Source organism: Gopherus evgoodei, chromosome 2 (assembly GCF_007399415.2).
Source record: "Gopherus evgoodei ecotype Sinaloan lineage chromosome 2, rGopEvg1_v1.p, whole genome shotgun sequence".
Lineage (NCBI taxonomy): Eukaryota > Metazoa > Chordata > Testudines > Testudinidae > Gopherus > Gopherus evgoodei.
In genome coordinates this window covers 37,449,898-37,467,850 of record NC_044323.1, presented here as the reverse complement: position 1 = coordinate 37,467,850, position 17,953 = coordinate 37,449,898, and the positions used below count along the sequence as shown (strand labels likewise).

Below are 17,953 nucleotides of genomic sequence, written 5' to 3'. Positions count from 1 at the left end.
ACAATGGGGACATTGGTTTGGCTGAGGTCTGAGCAAGTCAGTAATGTGCACCAGCGCAACGTTGAACAGCCAAAAGCACATTCTACCACCATTCTGCACTTGCTCAGCCTGTAGTTGAACAACTCCTGACTACTGTCCAGGCTGCCTGTGTATGGCTTCATGAGCCATGGCATCAAGGGGTAGGCGGGGTCCCCCAGGATAACTACAGGCATTTCAACATCCCCAGCTGTTAATTTCTGGTCTGGGAAGTAATTCCTTGGCTGCAGCCGTTTAAACAGAGTAATGTTCCTGAAGACGCAAGCGTCATGAACCCTTCCCAGCCATATCACGTGGATGTTGGTGAAATGTCCCTTGTGATCCACCAGTGCTTGCAGCACCATTGAAAAGTACCCCATTTGGTTTATGTACTGGTGCTCCGGTGCCAAGATAGGCATATGGGTTCCATTTATCGCCCCACTACAGTTAGGGAATCCCATTGCAGAAAAGCCATCCACTATGACCTGGACATTTCACAGAGTCACAACCTGTTGTAGCAGCAGCTTAAAGATTGCTTTGGCTACTTGCATCACAGCAGCCCCCATAGCAGATTTGCCCACTCCAAACCGATTCCTGACTGACCGGTAGCTGTCTGGTGTTGCAAGCTTCCAGAGGGCTATCGCCACAAGCTTCTCAACTGTGAGGGCTGCTCTCATCTTGGTATTCTGGTGTTTCAGGGCAGGGGAAAGCAAGTCACAAAGTTCCAAGAAAGTGCCCTTACATATGTGAAAGTTTCGCAGCCACTGGGAATCGTCCCACACCTGCAACACTATGCGGTCCCACCAGTCTGTGCTTGTTTCCCAGGCATAAAATCGGTGTTCAATGGCTAGAACCTGCCCCATTACCAGGATGATCTCTAAAGTGCAGGGGCCTGCGGTTTGAGAGAATTCTGTGTCCATGTCCTCATCACTCTCATCGCTGCGCTGCCGTAGCCGCCTCCTCCTCGACTGGTTTTGCAGGTCCTGGTTCAGCATTGACTGCACGAGAATGCACGAGATGTTTACAATGATTGCTGTCTTGAGCTGAGCAGGGTCCATGCTTGCCGTGCTATGGTGTCTGCACAGTTTACCCAGGGAAAAAGGTGCGAAACGGTTGTCTGCTGCTTGCACGGAGGGAGGGGTAAGGCTGTACCCAGAACCACCTGCAACAATGCTTTTTGCCCCATCAGGCACTGGGATCTCAACCCAGAATTCCAATGGGTGGGGGAGACTGCGGGAACTATGGAGTGGCTATGGGATAGCTACCCACAGTGCAACGCTCCGGAAATCGACACTAGCCTCGGTACATGGACGCACACCGCCGAATTAATGTGCTTAGTGTGGCCGCGTGCACTCGACTTTATACAATCTGTTTTTAAAAAACGTCTCTGTAAAATCAAAATAATCCCGTAGTGTAGACATTAGAGCGCAGGTCATGTGGCTCCCAGAACTATGACTGCTCTGTGAGACCAGACTGCCTCCAAGGCAACTCATTCAAATTTACCAGTGGTTTCCAAACCCCCAAAATGAGGATAAAACACTACCTTGCCTACCACCTACTTGTGGCCATCCTAAATCCTGGTGTGTTTCTTGTTTTGTTTTAATCTCATCTGTGGTAAAAACATTGCCCCTTTTTATAACTGGGGAAAACTAACACAGAGTCACAAAGTCAAGTAGGCACATGCCTAAGGATCATGAGACTGACTCTCATACCAAGAGCCAGTATCTTGGGGACTACGTTAACAAGTTTATTTTAGGCTAATTTTAAGTTATATCTATGTATAAATTGGATTTAAAGAGGATAATTTTGTATTTAACCAAAAATTATTATAGTTACAAATGTGCAGTGAAGTATTGATGGTTTCTTTTCAAAGGCATGTCACAAAGTTTGCCTGAAAACATGGAACCTCCAGGACAGTTTCTCCCATGGGGTAGGCTCTATAACATTTATGGATAACGGTCAATGGTCTTCAATCCATGCAATCTTTTTTCATATGAAGCAAGGGAATACAACACTATGTGACAATTAGTGTTCTTTGATATTTTCCAATATTCATAATAAATTACTCAATATTCAAGAAAACCACTTCACTTACATGACAATGCTATTAATTATGTTCCTGCAACCCCACACACTGCACCTGTTGAAGTCAATGGTAGTTTTGCCTGTGAAAGGACTACAGCATGAGATCCTTTATAATATTGACAGCAAGCATTTTACAAAAATGAAAGTAAGCACCTGAAAAGCATCTTGGATAAATTTAACAAATAATTTAAGTCTACTGCGACTATTTACATAATGTCCTATGCTAAAGAATGAATGTTCTAATTAGTAGCAATTAACTGAGGAAGTCGGAGACATTAAACTCTTAATTTTTTAAAAAATTGTCCACTGCTCCTTTTTACCAAATTTCTATTTAAAAAAACAACAACAACAAGTAACAGGCCTCCAGTTACATCCAAGAAAGCTTTAGTATTTTCATTTTCTTTCATAGAATCACAATGAGCCTTTGATGTTATGATTCCTCTCTTGGCTCGGCCACGTCCAGACTAGGAATTAAAATCAATTTTAGATACGCAACTTCAGCTACGAGAATAACGTAGCTGAAGTCGAATTTCTAAAATCGAGGTACTCACCAGTCTGGACGGCGCTGCATCGATGTCCGCGGCTCTCTGTGTCGATTCCGGAACTCCGTTCGGATTGATGGAGTTCCGGAATCGATGTAAGCGCGCTCGGGGATCGATACACCGCATCCAGACTAGACGCGATATATCGATCCCCGAGCAATCGATTTTAACCCGCCGATGCCACGGGTTAGTCTGGACGAGGGCTAACTTTGCAACATAAGGTACCTTTGATTTTGTTACCACTATTGAACAAACAAAATGTTCTAGTAGTTCACTTAATTTTGATGTACACTTCAGATATAAAATTATGACATGAAAGGAACCACACAGAAGTGTGACATACTTAGGATAGTTTGATTACTGAATCACTTTCTGGATTTGTGTCTGAGACTCCTGTTTGAGAAGAAAAAATGAAAATGACTTAGATAAAATCTCTAATCCTTATATATCCTGCACAATAGAGAAGAATGCATTTTAGTTGTGATGTAAATGGTATTACTTCAATACAGAACCTTCCATCAGTACCAATAATAAACAGAAATCTCAATTCAGACTTACTCCAGCAGTGAGTTTTTACTATTTAACTCTAGAAAGGACAATCAGTCCCTTTAGTGGAAGGAGGAAGACCTTTCCTTATATCTATCTGCCATACTACTGGACTCTGACGGTATACTGCTATTTATAACTGATTACCAAAAAACATAGCGGTCCAAATAATTTGGAAACTGGGATGAACCATTGGTTCACCATCTCAGATGTACACCAAACCATCATGCAAAACTTCCTTTGGAAATGATGATAAATCCACAGTTGTGGATTTCCTCCCTTCCTCCCTTCATGACAGGCAGACAAAATGTGGACGAGTACAGTGTGTGAGGGTTTTGCAGGGTGTGTGTGTGTGTGTGTGTGTGTGTGTGTGTGTGTAGTTGTGCAGGGGGTATAGCGTTGGGGGGGGTGAGAGTGCTAGACTGTCATGTAACTCGATACACTGTGATCCTCCCTTCTGCCCACCCCCATTTATTTCCCTGCAGAGTCTGGCCTGGGAAAGTGCAGCCCAGCCCCCTGGCTCTGGCCCACTGGGAATTCAGCCCCCACCAGCCTGGCAGGCACCCATCTGACAGCTGTGCTGGGCTGAGTGGGCACTGTCCAGAGGCATAGAACAAATGCTGCCATTCTCCCCACCCCCTCAACTGGGCAACCTGCCTCTCCTCCCAATCTAGCTTGTTGGACTCGCACTGCATGGGGGTTGTGGCTGATGTGTCCCAAGCACATCCTGACCCCCTCCCTTCTATACAGCACCCCCAAACACCCCCAGCTTCCCATTCTGTGTAACCCTCCCAAACTCGCCCAGCCTCCCCATTCTGTGCAGACCCCAAAAATGCTCAGCTCCCCACTCTCACCCGTTCTGTGCAGCCCATCCTCAACAAGGGCCTTGGAGGAAGAGGTTGAATGAGGGTGGGGCCTCAGAGCTGCGCTACAGTCCAGGTACCAATGGCCCCTCATTTCTAGGGAGCTTTCAGCGCAAAGTCCACCAGGCACAAAGTCATTGGGCTTCCAAAGGGAGGTGACCCACACTGCATCCAGCACTTTCCCCCTGCATGACCAGCCAATTTTATTTTGGGAAGGCTCAGCCTCTCAAAGCCTCTTTTACACACCTCCTATGTATGTGGCATATGGGAACAGTGTTAAGTGTTGCCTAGACAACTGAAATCTCTATAACGTTATCACTTATTTTTCAGACCGTTCTATAGCTTGCTGCAGTCCTTACACAGACAGGATCTTCAAAATGGATATCTGACTATAGGATCAAGCCCAAATTAGCTTAACATACCAAATATATTTAGAGGAATAAAAATGTAAAACAGTTAAGTCAATGATGACTAGATAGTACCATACCTGTGCAGTAAACATGAAGTGAATTAACCTAAATTTGCTACGTGGTTTGCTGCAAAGGCCTGCTAAATAATATGCACATTTTTTAAATGTACCCCATAGAAATGAAGTTTGGCCTTTTCCCCCCATAGATATGACAGCACTATGAAAAGAAGTAAGAACTAACAAGTTCTGAATATCATCTTTCCTGGTAATTCCTGCTCATCTCTCTGTTTTGGATAACACTTTCGCAATCTGTTGACAAAGCTTCAAATCAGGGCCACAGTAACTGCTATAAAATAGCCTGTAATCCATTACAACATCCACTCTACATTAAAGAACATGCTGACAGTTTAAATAAATGATCACATACCAGGCCTGTTCAGTAGTAAATTATATTGACTGGTGCCTGCACCAGATTTCTGGGTCTCACATAAGCAGTCCCAGGCTCTGAGTCTCAAAGAAAATAAGAGGGAAAAGGCAAAATTTAATTCATGTTGAGTGAACCAAAGACACTAGAGCATAAAGATCTGTAAGACTGTCACGCACAATTTAAAAACTATGAAGACAGGCAAAAATGTACTGTTGGTTTACCACTGTGCTCAATTATAGTAACATTTAAAACCTTAAAGTGGGATAATTGGGGTCAACCTTACAGCTGAGTGGTGGTAGAATTCTCTACTGTGTGGGGTATTCATCTGCAAAATTCCATCTTAATTCTGGACTCGGAGTGCCTAGGAGTGCAATGAAGACAGCATTTTTAGCTCCTCATGTGATCTTCTGCAAAAACACAAGTAGCACATACAGAAGTAGCAATTCTGTCAGCCAGTCAACACATGCAGCTCTTCTCCAACAGAAAGATGACAGGTTTCAGAGTGATAGCTGTGTTAGTCTGTACAAGCAAAAAGAATGAGGAGTACTTGTGGCACCTTAGAGACTAACATATTTATTTGGGCCTAAGCTTTCATGGGCTAAAACCCACTTCATCGGATGCATGCAGTGGAAAACACAGTAGGAAGATATATATATACACAGAGAACATGAAAAATGGGTGTTGCCATATCAACTATAATAAGATTAATCAATTAAGGTGGGCTATTATCAGCAGGAGAAAAAAAACTTTTGTAGTTATAATAATGATGGCCCATTTCCAACAGTTGACAAAAAGGTGTGAGTAACAGTAAGGGAAAAATTAGCATAGAGAAATAGTTTTTACTTTGTGTGATGACTCATCCACTCCCAGTCTTTATTCAAGCCTAATTTAATGGTGTTCAGCTTGCAAATTAATTCCAATTCTGAAGTTTCTCGGAGTCTGTTTTTGAAGCTTTTTTGTTGGAGAATTGCGACTTTTAGGTCTGTAATTGAGTGACCAGGGAGGTTAAAGTGTTCTCCGACTGGTTTTTGAATGTTATAATTCTTGATGCCTGATTTGTGTCCATTTATTCTTTTGCATAGAGACTGTCCGGTTTGGCCAATGTACATGGCAGATGGGCATTGCTGGTACATGATGGCATATATCACGTTGGTAGATGTGCAGGTGAACGAGCCTGTCATAAACAGATAGTTAATGGTTAATGTTTCTTTTACCTGTAAAGGGTTAAGAAGTTCACCTAGCCTAGCTAACACCTGACCAGAGGAACCAATGGGGGAACAAGATGTTTCAAAAGGAAGGAGGGAAGTTCCCTTTGTCTGGGTCAGTTTCACTTTGACCGGAGTGGGAAAGCTCCAGAATTCAGCCTCTTTTTAAGTAGTGAGTATTAGTGAAGGAAATAAACAGGTTTATGTTTATTTCTTTGTAACCTGTCTTGTGCAATTAGAGGAATAGTCAAATTGGGTATTTGGGTATTTTTTTGTGTAACTAAGTTTTTGCCCAAGGGAATCCTCTGTGTTTGAATATGTTGCCTATGAGAGTAGCTGGTATGCTAATCTCTCCCAGAGGGTTTTCTTTTACCTTTCTTTTCTTTAATTAAAAGCCTTTTTCTTAATACCTGATTGATTTTTCCTTGTTTTTAGATCCAAGGGGGTTGGATCTGGATCCACCAGGAGCTGGTGGGAGAAAGGAGAGGGGATGGTTGATTTCTCCTTGTTTTAAGATCCAAGGGGTTTGGACCTGTGTTCACCAGGAAATTGGTGAAGTCTCTCAAGGCTACCCAGGGAAGGAAAGTAGTGCTTGTGAGTGGTGACAGCCAGACCACATCTAAGCTGGTAATTGAGCATAGAGCTTCTCACGCAGGTCCCTCACATCTGTACCCTAAAGTTCAGAGTGGGGAAGGAACCTTGACAGAGCCTCTGATAGTGTGGCTGATGTGATTAGGTCCTATGATGGTCTCCCTTGAATAGATATGTAGAGTTGGCAATGGGCTTTGTTGCAAGGATAGGTTCCTAGGTTAAGTGCTTTTGTTGTGTGGTTGCTGATAAGTATTTGCTTCAGGTTGAGAGGCTGTCTGTAAGCAAGGACCTGCCTGTCTCCCAGATCTGTGAGAGTGAGGGATCATCCTTCAGGATAGGTTGTAGATCCTTGATGATTTGCTAGAGAGGTTTTAGCTGGGGGCTGAAGGGGACAGCTAGTGGCATTCTGTTACTTTCTTTGTTGGGCCTGTCCTGGAGTAGGTGACTTCTGGGTATTCTTCTGGCTCTGTCAATCTGTTTCTTCACTTCAGCAGGTGGATACTATAGTTTTAAGAATGCTTGATAGAGATCTTGTAGGTGTTTGTCTCTGTCTGATGGATTGGAGCAAATGCGCACTGTATCTTAGAGCTTGGCTGCAGGCAATGGATTTTGTGATGTGGTCTGGATGAAAGCTGGAGGCATGTAGGTAAGTACAGCGGTGAGTAGGTTTCCAGTATAGGGTGCGCTACATTGATGACATGGAAAAGAAGGCCTTGAGGAATTCCACCATGATTTCAACCATTTCCATCCCACCATCAACCTCAGCCTGGACCAGTCCACACTAGAGATCCACTTCCTGGACACTACAGTGCTAATAAGTGATGCCATAAAACACAACCCTATACTGGAAATCTACTGAGGTTAATTTCTTTTCCATTCTGCAGGAGTCTTAAACCCAAACACACATACACTCTGCCCCAACAAACTATTGCACACGCTAGATATCTGCCCCAAAAAGATAGGCTTTGTAGTGTACCATAGGCACTGACACAGTGGGTGCACCCAGGGAAAAAAAAATAGTGGGTGCTTAGCACCCACCAGCAGCCAGCAGCACCAGCAGCCAGCTCCCCCTCTCCCTCCTCCCCAGAGCCTCCTGTCTGCCAGTAGCCCCACCAATTTACTCGTCCCTCTGCCTCCCACCTGCCACAATCAGCTGTTCCATGGCATGCAGGAGGTGTTGGCGGGGAGGAGCAGGGATGGGAAGAGGTGAAGTTGGGGTTTGGGAGAAAGAGTGGGGTTGGGGCAGGGTCTAGGGCAGAGCGGGAGGCAGGGTGGGGGGCTGGAGCGGCTGGGGCCTGGGGTGGAGTACCCCCAGGGCCCAGGGGAAGCCAGCACCTGTGTAGTGTATCTTAAAGGTCAACAAATTCAGGCTATTTTGGACCAAAGGTGAGAAAGTGAACTCCAAAGTTGAGAGGCCATCAAGAGGACGAGCTGTTAACTGCTCCCTCTCCTACACAAAGTCCATTACTACACCAGAAACATTTGCTGGTAAAATAACATCACTTGCGGGGGGGCGGGCATTTTTATTTCAGCAAAAGCCCTAGTGTAGATCAGCTGTACCAGAAAAAAGTGCTTTCATCAGCAGAGCTTTCATTTGAGGAAGTGTTATAAGCTATACTGACAAAACCTGTGTCTACACTAGGAGGGTTTGCCAGTATATCTTTACCCATAAAGTTATTCTGGCAAATCTTTTCTAGTGTAGACTTGGTCTAAGGGAGCTTAAGCTGGAACACCTCCTTTGACCTCGGCTGTGGCATGATCAGATGGGGAGTGAGGTGTAGTTCCAAAGCTATTTAAAATCTCATAGGTCAAAACCAACACCTTAAATGCTTCTTGGCTGGCAGCCAATGCAGCTAGATTATGAAGCACTCTGCATTCCTCAATTCTATGGCTATGCAATTTGCCACAGAATTGTACTCCAAAAATCTCAGTTTTCATCTAAACAAAAATATGTATCTAGACTTTATGACTGCAAAGATAAATGTGAACTGTTTGCAAAATAAAATTTGCTTAAGGCTATTGTAAGGAATCGTAACCCCCTACTCTTTATATGTAGCTTTAATACCGGCCAACTCGGGCCATCTTCGGCCACTGCCTCTAAAGGTTTACTGTTGCTGGTGTGGACCCCGCTGTAGGGTTCTGGTCGGAAAATAATGCACGAACAGTACTCTTGTGGCGGGTTACCAACAGTAATACAGACATCTGTGGTCCTGATATATAATTGAATATTTGTAGCTTTCTGCCCTTGTTTAGCCACTGCCTTTAGAATCTTGCAGTCACTGGTGTGGCTCCTGCCCTAGGGTTCTGATTGAAGACCACATACGATCAAGTACCCTAGTGGTAGGTCCCCAACAGTAATATGAGCATCTACGGTTCGAATATAATTAAATACTTGTAAACTTTTGTTTTCATAAAATCTTGTTTAACCAGTGCCTAAGAATTTGCTGTCACTGCCATGGATACTGCAGCGGGACCCTGATTGAAATAATAAGGCAAATCAGTCCCAGCTGCAGATCCCTGACATTGATATAAGCCTCTGTAATTTTAATATATAATATTGTAATAATTATAAATGCTTTTAGCTTTATTGGTTTATAGGCCCATATATCCAGGCCTAACTTGTTTATCAGTAATGTCTGACCCACTGGGTGGAGAGGAAACCAAGTATTAAGAAATATGGGTATGGAACACTGACAAAAGAGGAACTACGCAGGGAGGGACCAGGGGTCTTTTCCTGCCAGTCTGGCTTTAAGCAAAATAAAGCATAATAAGACTGCTTGCCTATAGAAAATTGCCAGTGGCATTGTCAAGTGACCAGCTTAATCACTGCCAAAATGTGTGACCTATGCAATATGCTAATAGCTTGTGCAATATGTATTCACAATCAAGAAGTCATAAGACAATGTAATTGCAAAAGCCCCTAACTGGAAATACCCCAAGCTGAATTTACAGTAAATAACCTGCTGATCTGCAATATTAACTACCAAAAATAAGCAAATAACTTGTGTAATCAATATGATGTTTTGCGGTTTTAGCCTTTATAAGCTTGGTGAAAATTGTAAGGGACAGAGCAGTTTTTCCCTTGCATGGGATTTTCTGTCTCTCCCTGTATGCATACCTGTACTCTTGTTTTATCAATAAAGGTGCCTCGACCTGTCTGACCAAAATCAAATGGGTGGTGGTCTTTTCCACAACAGCTATATCTACACTATGAGATAAAAGTGTGATTCCCCAGCTCACATACAAATATTCGCACTAGTTCTTATTGAGCTAACAGCAGTGCAGCCGTGGTAAAACGGAGAGCAGTTGTGGAGACACAGCTTAGTCCTGCTGAGTACAGGCACACCCATATTTCGGTGGCTACACTACTATTTAAACCTGTGCTAGGTTGATGAGAGTTAGCACGATTATGTGTACGCAAGCTGGGAAATCAGACCCCTAGCTCCCAGTTTAGAGTAGCCGAGTCTGCAGAGAACCTGAAATAATAGTTCTAAGAGTTGTGAACTAGCCCATTAATCTCGGTCATAATATCAGGGTCTCCGCAATTCTGTGTTCATACAATCTGGTATTTTTTCCAAAATGCGATGGAATTCAGCATTCTGTCACTGAATTGTCCATTTTGTGCAGCCAGGCACCCAATATTTTGTTTTTGGTCTCTCTGCCCTGCCAGCACTTGTTCTCCAGCTTTCTCCACAAAGGCAGTTAACTGGATTACCTGCACTCTCCCTGCACTGTCCCATGTGGGCAGGCATCAGGAATTCAGGAAGACAAGAGTTAGACTTCAGCCTGCAGTCAAGGAGAGCAGGAAGAGACAAAAGTGCCTCTTAGTGAGCTGGGAAGGCTGGGCACAGCAGCCAAGGGCAAAATGAGCCACTGAACTGGCTACAAACTCCTCACTCCTTTTAGCATGTATGGGAGGGGGAGCAGGTTTTGAGCCAGCCACCTGGACAACATTGTGGGAGCAGAGGTGTGTGGCAAAAGGCTGCCTAGAAAGCATAATGGGAAAAAAATGTTGAGAATAATCATTGACTAATTTTCTGTTTTCAGATCCGGAACTGTGTATTTTGTAGGCATGGGAAGATGGGTATGAAGAATCTCATGGAGATAGAATAAATTAACACTGCTGCTGAAATTAATGGCTCTTGCTGTAGAATTTGGTTCCACTAGGCTGCAGACTATATGGTGCCCTGGCTGCAACCTTATGCATTCACTTGAAATTGTTGATTTGTCAGTTACTATTAGATGTACAATATGATTAAACATTCACTCTTGTAAATTAAGTTTAGCTGTTGTTTTCCTCCAATAGGGAATGAAATTCAACCCTTCAGTAGTATCTCCAGCAAAGTCCACACTACTACCATCTAGAACTTCTCTGGATACTGAATCATACCCAATGGCAACTATCAGAACATCAGAAAACATCCTATGTAACGAAACTGAAGTCCTCTTTAAACAGGAAATGCAGCATAACCCCACTCTCTTAACACCTTGAGAATTTATATGGAATAGAGTTCAGCAATACCTCTAGTTCTTGTTAGCTATGTATTCCAGTACATAACTAAACATTAGGATGAGCAGTCAAAGGAATGTACTAATTTGATCCAGCATATTTTACCATTTTCACAGCAACTTCTCCACTATGGAATCTGTCTCTTATTTCTGCAAAGCCCAAGAAAAAAACAAAAATACCCAAAACAAAACAGAATTGCAAAATATTTCAGGTTTTCACAAAAATATTGGGGTTGCTAACAGAGACTGGAGAGAGAGCCTTTTAAAAAAACACACAAACCTATATAGTAATTCAGATAATACTGAGAGCAAAATGAGTTAGAAAATAGTAGTAGTCTCATTCTAATCTGCTTATTGGAAAGGCAAACTCTTATCCTCTGACATCTTTGTAGGCACAAGCAGAAATGTCACATGCAAACTTTCCCCAACTCCCTCCTTACATGAGGGAGGTTAACAAGTTTAATCGCATTGACTTAATAAAGTGTTGGCTTTATCACAACTAATGCAGCCACTGACAGGCTAAGGAAACGTAGTCAATTGTGCTAACATACAAAAAAAAAAACCTGAGTGTCACAGATGACCGAATACCCCTGCCTTCAAGGTCAGAGAAGTCTGAGAGCATTACAGGGGTGAGACATTCAGATCACTAGGGATCAGGATTAGAGATGGCTTCAGAAGAAGCAGAGTGGGAGATATATTGCTTAAAATGCCACTCTAGCAACTGCTAAACAGCATAAAAGTATTAGAAATAAGAATTAAAGGCTGAAGTGCTGGAAATATGAACAGTCTCATTCGCATCCAGAAAAACAAAAAGTCAACTTCTTATTTAAGAAGGTACACAGGAATGCCTGAAAAAGCCTAGATTCTGGGCTTCAACTTTTAAGACGCTTAATTTCAGCTCATTTCGAAAATTTTACTTTACTCAGTGTTCATTTTTTTACTACGCACAAATACACTCACTTCACAAGTATTCATGGGTTAAAATCAGAAAATGTGGCTTTATTTCTTTATTATATAAAATATATTGTAATTCTATAAATAAAAAGAAAAAGTTTATTATATAAAATATATTCATTTCATTATTTAGCTGAAAACCTCATTTTACAACAGTAAAATTAATTACTTCATTTACCTCATAGTGTGAGGTACTGAAAAGCCACTGAAAGACAAAAAATCTGCTCTCAGTAACTTTCTGATTCCTGACATGATTTAGTAACTTAGTAACTCAAACTCAAATGCAATACATTTAACACAATTTACTAGCTCCTGCTGTGCATCGAAAACTTGCCAAAGTTCCCTTTCCTCTTATGTTGTGAAAACTACTAAAGGCCCATGTTTTAAATGCAAGGCTTTAATCAGACTTTCAAATTCTTTAGTTAGAACCCCAAATTAGTACTTAAGTGATTATTCTGAAAAACTTTTCAAATGCCTTTATAACTAACTGTTATTGCAATACTTCATCTACAAAGTACAGCCTAGGGAAGCATAGAGATCAGATACCATGGCAACATTCTTTAGTTGAAAAGGCAAAAAAGAAAGACATAAGTAGGTGTGTAAAAATGGCTGTTACATGTCTGTGTACCAGTTTTAGCCTCTGGATATAGTATTTGAACTTCCTATTAAATATGTGCACATCCCAGCTCTACATCATATTGAGAAGACAAACAAACAATTATAAATTAGGAAAAGATCCATGAGATTGTGTCTTCCACATAGAAAACTAGTAATTCAGGAAACTACTAGATAGTTTCCCCATGTGATAAAACTTTGCCTTGGCCTTGCAATTCAACATGAATATTGTTCCACACCTCTTGAGATTTGGGAACTACTCTCTTATTTGCTCAATCTTTTTCCTCTGTGTCCCCTAACCAGATGATTTTGTTAAGTCATAAGAAGAAAATCAGGTCCTCCTCCTTCTCTCCTGACAGCATTGAGTAGTTTGGTTATTGAAAAGTAGAACATTCTTACTGAATTAGAGGATTCCTCATGCAAAGCATCCCACAAACCCAGATACATGGATTCATTTAAGTGATTTATCACTTGTAATATAGTGACAGAAATGAACACAATGCTGTAATGGTCCTGACTTTGGACTTGAGTACAACTGCTCCAATTTATCCTAAAGAAACATTTTAATTGCTTCTCTGTAATGCTTAGACTTTTTAAGGAAAAATTATTTATTTACGGTTGCTGTCCAAATAATTGAGCTATTTCATCTAATTGCACTTAAATTCTACAGTTTTGCAACCAATTTACAATTAGCAGGCATTTCTCATGAATGTTGACCAAATTATATAATATAGAAAATTCATGCCTTTGGGGATTTTTCTTGACTGCTTGTTTTGTGTCTGTCACACAGCATAATTTCATATTGTCAGCATAATGAACAATGTTACAGTCATCCTGTCAAGGTTATTTATTTAAAACAGAATCAGAGAGATGACTACAACTTTGATACATGTTTTAACACAGTAAGTTCTATGACTTTTGGTAATCAGGCAACTTCCAATCAATGCCTATTTTATTATAAAATCATGGCTCTATCTTTAAATCTTAAATGTGGACTCTTTTAGAAACTTTTATAAAAAGACTTTCTGAAATTATATGTAAACCCATGTAGCACATAGCACTGTTATAAAAATTATCTGTTATAAAAATTTAGAAAGAAGAGCTTTTCTAACCTAGTCTGTAGAATAAATTCTGATATACTATGTGCTAAATTAATAAGCGAGCCTGTAATTTAAAAATTATCACTTTGTAACATACCTGAGGCCTGTTCTTGAATGTGGCACCATATATGCTTGATTCTAATTCTGGACCTTCACTTCACTTAAAATATTTCCTTTAACACCAGAAATCTTCCAAGATAACTCTGATCTCGAAATAATTGGAGGCCACTTATCATTGTTCACAGGTTCAAAGAGACCCTTTCAACAACAATAAAGTCTTCCAACATCTGTTGTCAGTTTCCAAAGCCCTTATTCAAGATACAATGTACTTCTATCTGACAAAACAGTACTTTCATTTCAGACCATTTGCTGATGTGGAGTTTCTTTCACATATTTTTAGCTTACCAACAGAGCAGTTTAATATAAATGTAGGTATAATATCTGTCAAATTTCAACAGATTTTTTTCTCACTTGAGAGCTCATCTGAATTTGCATGTATAATATAATTACACATGGAACAGATAGTGATGGCTATAGTTAAGGCTGCTCAACGCCTTCCATTGTAAGAATCTATTTTCAATTTTTTATAACTTTGCCAAACTTAACCTACTCAAGATGACATTTTCTATTCCAGGTGTCTGCCTCAGGATGATTTATTTTGTTTTTATTTTTTAAAGTTTCAGCTAAAACAGAGCAGCTGCTTCCAAGAATGAGGTTAGGAGAATATATATTCCTTTGCCCATCATAAAAAAAATAATTGAAACTGCATCACTGAGAAGGTCTAGCATCTCCATGCTCTGGAGCAGGAAGTTTAAATTTGGGAAGGGCGGTCACTGTGGTGTAGGGATGTGCCTTTTCCCATCCACAAAAATTTGCTTAAAGTTTTAAGCCTCTGAAAAATCACAGTTTCCACAAGTTCAGTAGAGATTTGCTAGAGTTTGGCAATTAAGCTCCCCAATTCCATCTCTACCGAGCATGGTGCCCCCTCACCCCCCCCCCGATCCCAAAGCTCGAATATGTTGACCAGAATACCCATAACATCCCAAAAGAGCAACTGAGCGTGCTCCAAACCAGGGATGCAAGGGCTGAGCAGTACTTTTCATGCAATTGTTCCTTCCAAACACAGGGGGCTGCTATGGCACCAAAGGAACTGAGAGCAGAGAGATACCCTGTCCCGTTTCAGAGTAGTAGCCATGTTAGTCTGTATCTGCAAAAAGAATAGAAGTACTTGTGACACCTTAGAGACTAACTTATGCTACAATAAATTTGTTAATCTCTAAGGTGCCACAAGTACTCCTACCTATCCTGTGTTCTCAGAGTTCCTTCTGCTGGCATCCAGGTGGCATGAAGGGGAAGGAGGAAGCTACCAGACTTAAATACAGAAGGGTGAGAGGTAGGACATAGAGGCAAGGGCAAGAGGTGGGGCCAAGGTGGGTGAAGAGGAACCTGTGGGGAGAGCATGAATAGAGCAAAATACCAGAGCAGAGGATAGGAACAAGAGGAAGAGAGAAGGGCAGGAGCATAGAGATAGGTGGAACGATAGAAGCAAAGTGGAGGTTGGATAGGGAGAGGAGCAAAATGAGGAGGAGAGGAGCAGGGAGGAAATGGGCAAAGGCCAGGGTAATAGCAGAAGGGGAGGAAACACAGGCAGGATGGCAAGGTGGAACAGAAGGAGGTCAGTGGGAGGCTGGAGGGACAGAGGTGGGAAGTGTCTGTAACCACTAGAGAACACTCCCCTGCAGAACCTGGAATTGAACATATTATTCCTGATTCTCCACATACCTTTGTTGTCCAGCAAAGTGTGTGTCTCCCTCCCTTCCACACAGAAAATAACAACCTTGTAGTCCTACCATTTACTCCATTCGCTCAAATGGTAGGGAACTGGTACTGCGAATCTAAAGATCCCACCCCTGTTGATGATTCACGTCTTATTCATATATTCATAGAATTTAAGGCCAGAAGAGACCATTAGATCATCTAGTCTGACCTCCTGTATGTCACAGGACCTTAAATTTCATCCAGTTACCCTGTATTGATCCTAAGTTTTTATGCATAAAAATAAAGTAAAAATTGTGTTTGGCTAAAACATACCCATGAAGGCATACACCTAGAGATGGGGAATCTAACGATTAGAACAACTACTAACAGAAGTGGTAATCAACCTCACTTAAAAAATTATTCCTTATTTCTAATTTGAATTTGTCTGTCTTCAGCTTCCAGCCATTAGTTCTTGCTGTGCCTTCCTCCATTAAATTAAAAAGCCCATTGGTATCTGGTATTTTCTTCCTGTGACGGTACTTACACACTGTCCATCTCTACATCTTTTTTATAAGCTAAACAGATTTTTGTGGCTCTTTTCTGTACCTGCTTCATTTTTTCTACACCCTTTTTAAAATGTGGATACCAGAACTGCGCACAATATTCTAGTATCAGTCTTTAATTAAATGAACACACAATATTTTTTCCACAGGACCACTTCTCCTTCAGAGCACAGGATGGGCCTGCTTTGGGGAGGAATCAGGGTTGTGTAGTGAAGGAGACTGCTTTCTGTAGGACCCCTGCCTCATTTGTTCCAGAAGCTGGCAGGCCTATGGTGAATGGGGCAGGGGGCTGTAGGGGAAAAAAAAGGATGGTCTTGTGAGAAAAGCTGTTAAATGGCACCCCAAAGGACTGGATTGTATCCAAGGCTCTGCCCCAGAATTCCTATGTGGGGCTGGGCAAGTCACATAAACTGAAAACTGTATAGGTGATTGTTAAATGTTAATTTTCTGAGTAACCAACCTGAACTACAGAAGTACTGACCATTCATGACTACCACAGTAGTCAATGAGAGCTGTGCTCTGAACATATAAACTGTTATATAATTAGGGGTGGCTCTAAACATTTCGCCGCCCCAAGCACGGCGGCATGCCGTGGGGGGCGCTCTGCCGGTTGCCGGTCCTGCGGCTCCGGTGGACCTCCCGCAGGCATGCCTGTGGCGGGTCCGCTGGTTCCGCGGCTCCACTGATGCCGCAGGACCAGCAGACCCTCCACAGGCACGCCTGTGGAAGGGCCACCGGAGCTGCGGGACCAGTGAACCCTCCGCAGGCACGCCACCAAGAGTAGCCTGCCTGCCACCCTCCCACAGACCGGCAGAGCACCCCCTGCGGCATGCCGCCCCATGCACACGCGTGGCGTGCTGGGGCCTGGAGTCGCCCCTGTATATAATGTTAAATACTCTGAAAAATCAGGCCAAGATCAGATACATCAATCAAAATTAGTTGACACTTCTAACAATTTTGGCTTAAATCCTATCTATAAAATGAAGATTATTATACACTCTCATCTCATGAGATGTTTTGAAGATAGTTATTTACAAACATCAATGAATTTAAAATATGACAATGACAGCACTATAAAAATGCCCATGAGGGAATTAACAGTTGTCTGTTCAGTGCTGTATTTGGATGGTATGCAGCAAATAATAGATGAGGCCACACATTGAGTGATGAGGATAAAAGGAAATACTGACGAGTGGCTCATTCAGTGGACACCAACCATGCTATGCACTGTGGAAAAAGAGTATGCACTCATGTAATTAAACACTATATTACAATGCATACATAGAAGGGGGCAGGATTAAGATTTCACAGGCAGCCTTAATTCTTGCATTGCATTGTGTGTGCTTGAAGTTGCACATTTTTTTTAGAATGGGTTTTTATTTTTTGATGGACTATATATCAAAACTTTGTTTTATATGCTTGAATTTTATACATTCTAAAACAGATTCTTGAAGTTTTCCAAATGCTTATTTAATACATTCTATTTAACATATATTATTTAAATTGTGTTTTTCCCTGCATCTCCAGTCCTGAATCATTTGTTCAGTCACTTTCCAGATTTTTCTTTTTATCCATTCTACAGATTTTTTAAATCTGTTCACAATAAATATTCATAGTCACAGAGAGGAGTAATTGGCTCTTTTGCTGAGTCACTCTCATGTCATATGCCAGGACCCTGATGAAGGCAGAATTATTTCTGCCTTCTTACTATGAAGACAGGTCAAATGGATTCTCTATCAGCTCCACCACAGGAGTATAAGGTTTAAATATC

The 17,953-nt window shown here is 41.7% G+C and overlaps 1 protein-coding gene across 8 annotated transcripts in view; it reads right to left on the bottom strand.

The window, feature by feature from the left end:
- NEBL (nebulette) overlaps nucleotides 1-17,953 on the bottom strand; it is a 439,204-nt gene that overhangs the window by 188,009 nt on the left and 233,242 nt on the right. The window contains exons 1-2 of one of the 8 annotated variants that reach the window (XM_030550406.1): nucleotides 5,140-5,168; nucleotides 4,888-4,970 (exon numbers count right to left, since the gene is read on the bottom strand). The exons of the other annotated variants lie outside the window; for them this stretch is intronic. The gene's annotated coding sequence lies outside the window, so the exon portion shown is untranslated. Of the gene's footprint in view, nucleotides 1-4,887; nucleotides 4,971-5,139; nucleotides 5,169-17,953 lie in introns of those variants that run through there. 8 annotated transcript variants of the gene reach the window in all.